We start from the raw sequence: 7,491 nt of genomic DNA, 5'->3' as shown, positions 1-7,491 counted from the left end.
TGGTATTTGAGTTTTGAGGTGTAGTATTGCCATGTGGTCATCATTCTTTTGAGAGTGTGTTATGTCATGAGCACATGGGTCCAAATGACATTGGGATGGGGCCATTTTTGGTAGATGTTGTTGTGTATGTTGTGTCGTGAGCACGTAGGTGCAAGTGGCATTAATTTACGCATTTTTTTTTAGTCTTGGGATCGCTGATGTAACGTGTTGTATGGGATACTCGAAGATATACTCTATAGTTATCCTTGGTTGGCCTTTTGTTTTGCCGAGACTGGATTTCGGGGACGAAATCCCTTTTAAGGTGGGGAGGTTGTGATGACCGTGTCATCTTTTCCTTTTTCGGGATAGTTTTTTTTATTTATTATTTATTAATAATATTATTTATTTTATTATTTCATTATTTATTTCTTTTCGTGTTACCTTAGAGTTTTCTAGAACCCGAGGTAGGGTTTCATATCTGGAATTATTTTCTAATTAATTTATTATTAATGCCTAATTAAATTGTGTAGCAAAGCATGCTAGTTTGCTTTCATTTTTTAGGGGTATGATTGCATTTTTTCTTCGGGAAACATTTTCATTTTGGGGGGTCTTTGTGCGATTATCTTTTTGAGATATTTTGACTTAGGGACCTTTTTCCAATTATTTTTGTGAGATACTTAGAAAAGGGACCTTTTTGTAATTTTTGAAAAGTGTGACAAGTGTCTCATTTTCCTTGGACTATGTGTTGACTTTTGTTTGCAGACTAGTGGAGGGCTTGGATGATGCCAAGTGTTGGAAGGATTATAATTCTTGTGAGGATGCATTGGATTGTGATAAGTGGAGGGGTGTGATTAAAGTGTGTGTGTGAAAGGTAGTGTTAGCATTGTTAAAGTGTTTGTATCTCATTTAGTTAGTCGAAAAACTAGAGAATTTCCACTTCATCTTCTTCCTCTCTCACCTAAGCCACCATTAACCCTAGCTTTGGACCTTGAATTCAAGCATCTTCCTTACACCTTTTGGCCTAGCTTTTGGAAGACAAAAGCTTCCCTTCACCTTCCTCTACAACACCCTTCTCTTGGATTCCATTTTGCTCTCATTTTTCCTTAGATTCTAGATATTCAATTCCCTAGTAAGGTAGGGGTGTTTTCCGTTTATATCCTTAGAGTTTCATTATGTATTTAAGGTAAATATATATTGTATGCATGCTATATGAATTGTAGGATTGCATATAGGTGAAGGTTTTATGTAATTGACCTAGGGTTTCATATTGTTCAAGGTATGTGTATGATATACCTCTGGTATTGATGTTATTTCATTTGGTGGGGAATTAATATCTAGTAATTTCTTATAGTTGTAACTGTGGAATTCTTGTACTAGTCTTACCAATTGAATTGTTGTATACTTGTTTCCTTATTGCCATTTAAATTAATTAAAGCTTGTGTATGATTTAATTCTTGTATAGTTGCTGTATTTATTTGGTAGAGGAGTATATTACTAATAATTCCATTGAGATGTAATTGTGGTGTTCTTGTATTATTCTTGCCAAATAAATTGTTATAAGCTTGTATGATGTGTATTGTAGTTTAATTAAGTGCCCAAAACTTACTTTAATATCATAAGTTGATTACTTGACTTGAACTCATTAAACTTGTGTAGTTTTATTCACATTATGGACTTGTCATTACAATGTCATTGTAGCCTTGAAGACTTAGAGCATGGGATGTGTGGTTTCAAACTTGGTTATGCATGGAATGTGGTTAAGTGCATTGTATACTTACATATACGTTGCGGGATTATTTATTGATTTTGGGTTCTTGGGGCATTTGTTTCGTGACATGGCTAAAGTACGGCTCTAGTGCAGGAGGTACGAATTCTCCCCAATATAGTGCGCACTAGGGTAGTTATCGGCAGGCTAGTAACCCAAAATAGCTAATTGTTTTGGTTGTGATATTGATAACCGGACGCCGTGTCCAATATATTCCTATTATTTGATTGCGCATTTTATTTCCAAGTTGACTATGTTAAGTATTGTAGCTTGTTGTTTTGTATTGGAGGTTCTAATTTGTTTAAATGTATTACTTATTGTGGATTACGTTTACAATGCTTCAAAGTTAGTTTTAGGGTGATTCCTTAGCTTCACCTTGAAACTAGACGTTAGGAGGCATAATCCACATGTATTTGTCAATATTACACTTGCAAAACCTTTTGAAACTTTAGGTTATACGCATACGCATTTCCTACAGAGTAATTCTACGTGACGATCCTGGATTTTTCAACCCAGTATGTCCTGTGATGACCCGAAACGGATCCAAAATGCGGAAGCAAAAGAAGAAAAGTGACCTCTAGAGATGTACGTCATCCCTGAGGCACCAAAATGACTCCACATGAAGCCATGAAACTCAAATGAGCCAAGCGATGAAGCAAGAATGCCAAATTCGAAAAGAAATGAACCAAGGGCAAAATGGTCATTTCACACTGAAATGAGTGCCACCGTGCACACTATTGGAAATATAATGAAAAATCAACAAGGATAGACTCAAGAATTACTTGATTCAGAGTCCGGATGACAAAGATATAAAGATAGAACAAAGCGGCGTCCTGCAACTAAGCGACACCGGGAACCTATCTCACTAAAACCATCATAACTCTCACCACAGTTGGATTTTTTGGGTATGGTTGGTACCATTAGAAAGCTGACTTCAAGATATTGAGTTTAGACTCAAAAATGACCTAATTTGGACCTTGGATGAGCAAGTTATGACCATTTGAAAACATGTTATTGCTGCAGCCAAACTTAGTCGGCTGAGTTAGGCCGAGAGCACCAAAAATGACCAAAATGAGGTGCAAATCAATCCAATTGGCTCTTTTAAGAACTAAGCCAGTTGAGTTGATGAAGGAGTCGGCTCCTTCGGATCCAAGCCGGCTCTTTTAGGCTGAGGCATGCTGCAACAGCTTTTTCTTTTCTGGAAAAAAAAATGCAGAAAACCAAAAATGAAATGGATTTGGGATTTTTGAGGTCAAGACGAAATTTTCTGGAAAAATGCCATGAAGAAACTACCCCTAAAATCACATTTTCTATGTGACGGAGTTAAGACCGGAATTTATTTCCCGAAGGAAAACTCCAAAATGCCCTTAAACCCTAATATGCAAGAAAAATGAAAAATGATCCCAAATGAGGCTCATTTCACCAAGGAAGGGGATTTTCTAGAACACGATCATGCACGTAGACGTAACTTACCTATTAGGACAAGCTACAATGATCCATGGCTTAAAAATACCGCCGATGCAAAATATAACCTCTCAAACCTCAAATGCGAGAAAAGTGCTTTTTAAGGACAAACCATGCAACAACCAGACTTAAATGCTTTCAAAAGGCCATTTGGCCTTTGACCACACTTCATGCATACCAAATAGGTGCTAGTGGATGTGCTGGAACACACTTCGCAACACCCGATTTGAAAATGAACCCTTAAAGGCTCGGATTTCACTATTTTGGCCCAAAACGCAAAATATGAAACTAAAATGTGAAACCTAAAACAAAATGGTGTTTGGCTCTTGGCTATACCTCATACATGGTAAATGAATGGCAAATAATGAATTTCATACACAATGCACACTCTGGTGCAAAATAGAATACTAAAACGCATAGTTCTCATAATATTCTCATTAAAGGCAATAATCTACATTTGTGAATATACATGAATTTCAAATGAAGTTCGGCCCTTGGCCTCATATTATATACACAAAATAAGCATCAAAAAGTGTGCTTAGGCACACATTACAAGTTTGGAATCAAATATACACATTTGACAAATATGATTACAAGTGGCATTTCAAGCCAACCTTTTTACAAGAAATGAGAACTTCAAGTCTACAAATCATCCATGGCCTAGTGTGCATCCCAAATCAAAGTCCCTGTACCTAAAAAATGTCCCCACTGAGTGGGTGAGTAACATAAAGCTACTCGTAGGAGATGAGCATGCATTAACATTGTATTTTACAATTATATCACCTTAAGGTGAAACATGTTAACGGAGCTCATGCCACCTAACGTCTATGTCAAAGTGAGAAGTGAGACTCAGGGATCATCCTAAGCTACTCATGCAATTGAAATGAACTACGGCATACAAGTATACATGCTCAATGATCGGTCGTCTACTATCACAATAATAATCAACCCTTTGCAATAGTACAAATCATTGTAAAATAGGGCTATTGGTCGAGTAAGTCGAACCACTGGGACTGTTAGTTTATGGCAACTAAGATATCTTGAATCACTTTTAGAATGACGAAAAGATATATAGAGTTTTGTTGGTTTGTCACTAAAATTAAGAATTGAACAATGCATAAAATAATATTGTGCTAGGAATTAAAGAGATAAAAGCAATTAGGAAGGGATTAGGGAAGTGAATCCACTACCCATCAATAAGTATGCTAGGACTACTTGGGGAAACATATATATATATAACCGTGGAATGCAACAACATAACATTGATACATTATCTTCAAGAAATATATAAAATCAAGATACAAGAATAACCTATCAAGGCACTACATGTTTTGGTTACCTAAACTAGGATGCAACCTTAGACGTGATCACCAAGTCATAGATTATTAAGCCCTTAATCTCATAATAAAAGCACATGAAATAGAAATCAAGAAGAATCTATCAAAGGAAAGACCATAGATTATCAAAATTCCTAAATATCATGCCAATAAAATCACTTCCATGAACTCATCTCCATTGTCACTATGAAAATGTAGCAATATAATCATAAGAGAAAAATAATCTATGACAAGATATTTAACTCAAAATGATCAATTATAGATAATGAAATTCATTACATTATATGAAGTGCTCTAGTTCATGGAAAAGTTACATATATACATTATACCCCAAATATAAATCAAAACAAAGCAATGCTTACAACTTTTTCATGGCTCGAGACTTCATGGACAAGCGCTCGTAAATGGAGCTACGAGCGCTCGTAAGGGCCTTTCTTCCTACTGCCTTGAATTGGAGCGCTCGTAGGAAGTACGAGCACTCGTATGCATCTTAGTTCATTCTGCCTCAAGTTGAAGCGCTCGTAGGTGGTACGAGCACTCGTGTGACATGGCTGGTTGCTCACAAATGATGTACGAGCGCTCGTAGAACGCAGTACGAGCGCTCGTAGATGCCTTGGACTTTATTTTTCTTTTCTTCTGCTTTGAACTTCTTTCACTTTGATCTTGGCTTTAAGTCATTGAATCCATCTTCTGCCCTTTTACTTTGTAGAGAGTCTTTATGAACACATTGGCAAGTTCTTCTTGGAAATCAAAGGATGCAAAAGCCCAGAATGACTTGTTCTTCAAAAAGCTTTCAAAAGCTTCCATTTTATTTCCTTTTGGAAGACAAACCTGAAAATACACAAAAACACAGAATTGGAGAAAATCCATACAATAAAACCAACTAATGGACTTAACTAATGCAAATAAGGGCGCTTGAATATGCAATATTCGGCACTTATCACACCCCCAAACTTACATTTTGTTAGTCCCATAGCAAAACCAAAACGAGGCACTCAATGAAATGACAACCATTGGACTGCTACCAAAAATATCAACCATGGTGCAAGAAGACGCACGAAGCTCAAATGCAACTTAGAACATAGAGAATATTGGAGATGGAATCATTTCTTTAAGATTTTTACATTAACTTGAAATAATTCAAAAGGGGCCATGCCACCTAACGTCTATTTTAAGATAAGACTCAGGGAACATCCTAAACTACTCATGCAATTAAAATGAACAACGGCATACAAGTATACATGCTCAAGTATACTAAACGAAGTTAAAACATGGTATACGACATATAAGCACACATTTCCAAGCATATTAAACCGACAAGTCATGCAATGTCTAAGCATACCTACACAAGTATACAATTAATATGGAAAGCTCATGAATCAAGTACACATACACAAGTATACTAAATAAGATGAGTTATACATGTAACAAGTATATATAGCACAAGTATACTAAATGAAACATATGCACACAGAATAAGTATACTAGCTCAAGTACACTAAAAGAGGCTCGAATACATAAACAAGTACACTAGTCCAAGTATACTAAATGAGGTCAAAATACACGAAGCAAGTATACAGTTCCAAGTATACTAAATGAGATCAAATTACATGAAACAAGTATACAGTTGCAAGTATACTAAATGAGATCCAAATGCACAAAACAAGTATACAATCGCAATTATACTAAATGAGATCAAAATACAAGAAGCAAGTATACAGTCCCAAGTATACTAAATGAGATCAAAATACATAACCAAGCACCAATTCTCAAGCTACAAGTAATCCATGATCAACAACTTGAATTTAAATGCAAAAACAAAAGTAGAAAGACTAGGATCTTTGGCTGCAAACCAATCAAGTTATTCCGGGTTACTAGCCCGCAAGGTACTACCTAGTGCGCACGTGTATAAGTTATTCCGGGTAATTACGACCCACAAGATACTACCTATTGCGCACTTCATATGACTTAGGAATCTCACAAATCCGTACTAGGGCCAAACCCTAGCCATCACATAGACATGATCTTTACAAGCCTCCGAAAAATAATAAGTTCAAAACTTATACAAAATCAATAAGTTAAACCAAACTTATACATCTCGAATAATGTCTAGGAATCAATTTACATGCACAAGTAAGGTTGAATCCACACAAACCATGTCCTAGAGTTCAAATCTACAATGACATTCATAATGTCGAATCTTCAGTGTGCGATTCGTTACACGCTATGACAATTTCATTTCAATATCAAAATATAATCTCATCCAAACGATCCCTAATTCAAATACGTTAAACAACATGGTATGGTCACTACACAAACCAACTCAAAAACTAAATTGGATCATTGAGACAATAAAATAGAGTTTAATTGGAATAAGGTAATTAAATCTCTAGATTTTCTAAAACAACCCCAAATGGCCCCAAATTGATATATACAAGTGAACAAGCCCAAGTCACTACCATTATCAAGTTAAAACTCAATCAAACTAGTGGAACCATTAATTAGATTTTTAATTAATTTATTTAATTCAAAATCTCTAGATTTCTAAACTTATCCAAATGTTCTCAATTTAACATAGGTTAGAGAACATGCCAAGGCCTATTTTAATAACACATTACAAGTTGATTTCATGCTTGTTTCAACTATGTAAATTAAACTTTGATAAAAGATAAATATTAAATAAGTTTTGCAATTCTTATTCAAATGCTCCAATTTTAATATATGTTGCTCAATATATCAAGGCTTAATTTCCTAACATGCCACAATTCAATTCTAGGCCACATACATCCATTAGAATTAAATCCTATACAAGAAATTAATTAAATTAAATTCTAGGATTTACACAAAGCATGCATACAAGTTGTATAAGTTCATAAAATAATAAATACGACTCAAATATAAATTATAACACCCCCTACCTCCATTTGAGATGAAATCTCAAATCCA

This window comes from Cornus florida, unplaced genomic scaffold (genome assembly GCF_030987335.1).
Source record: "Cornus florida cultivar Cherokee Brave unplaced genomic scaffold, ASM3098733v1 CherokeeBrave_3.0.0_Hap2_Chr09, whole genome shotgun sequence".
In the NCBI taxonomy this organism is placed as follows: domain Eukaryota; kingdom Viridiplantae; phylum Streptophyta; class Magnoliopsida; order Cornales; family Cornaceae; genus Cornus; species Cornus florida.
Note: the sequence above shows the minus strand (reverse complement) of the source record.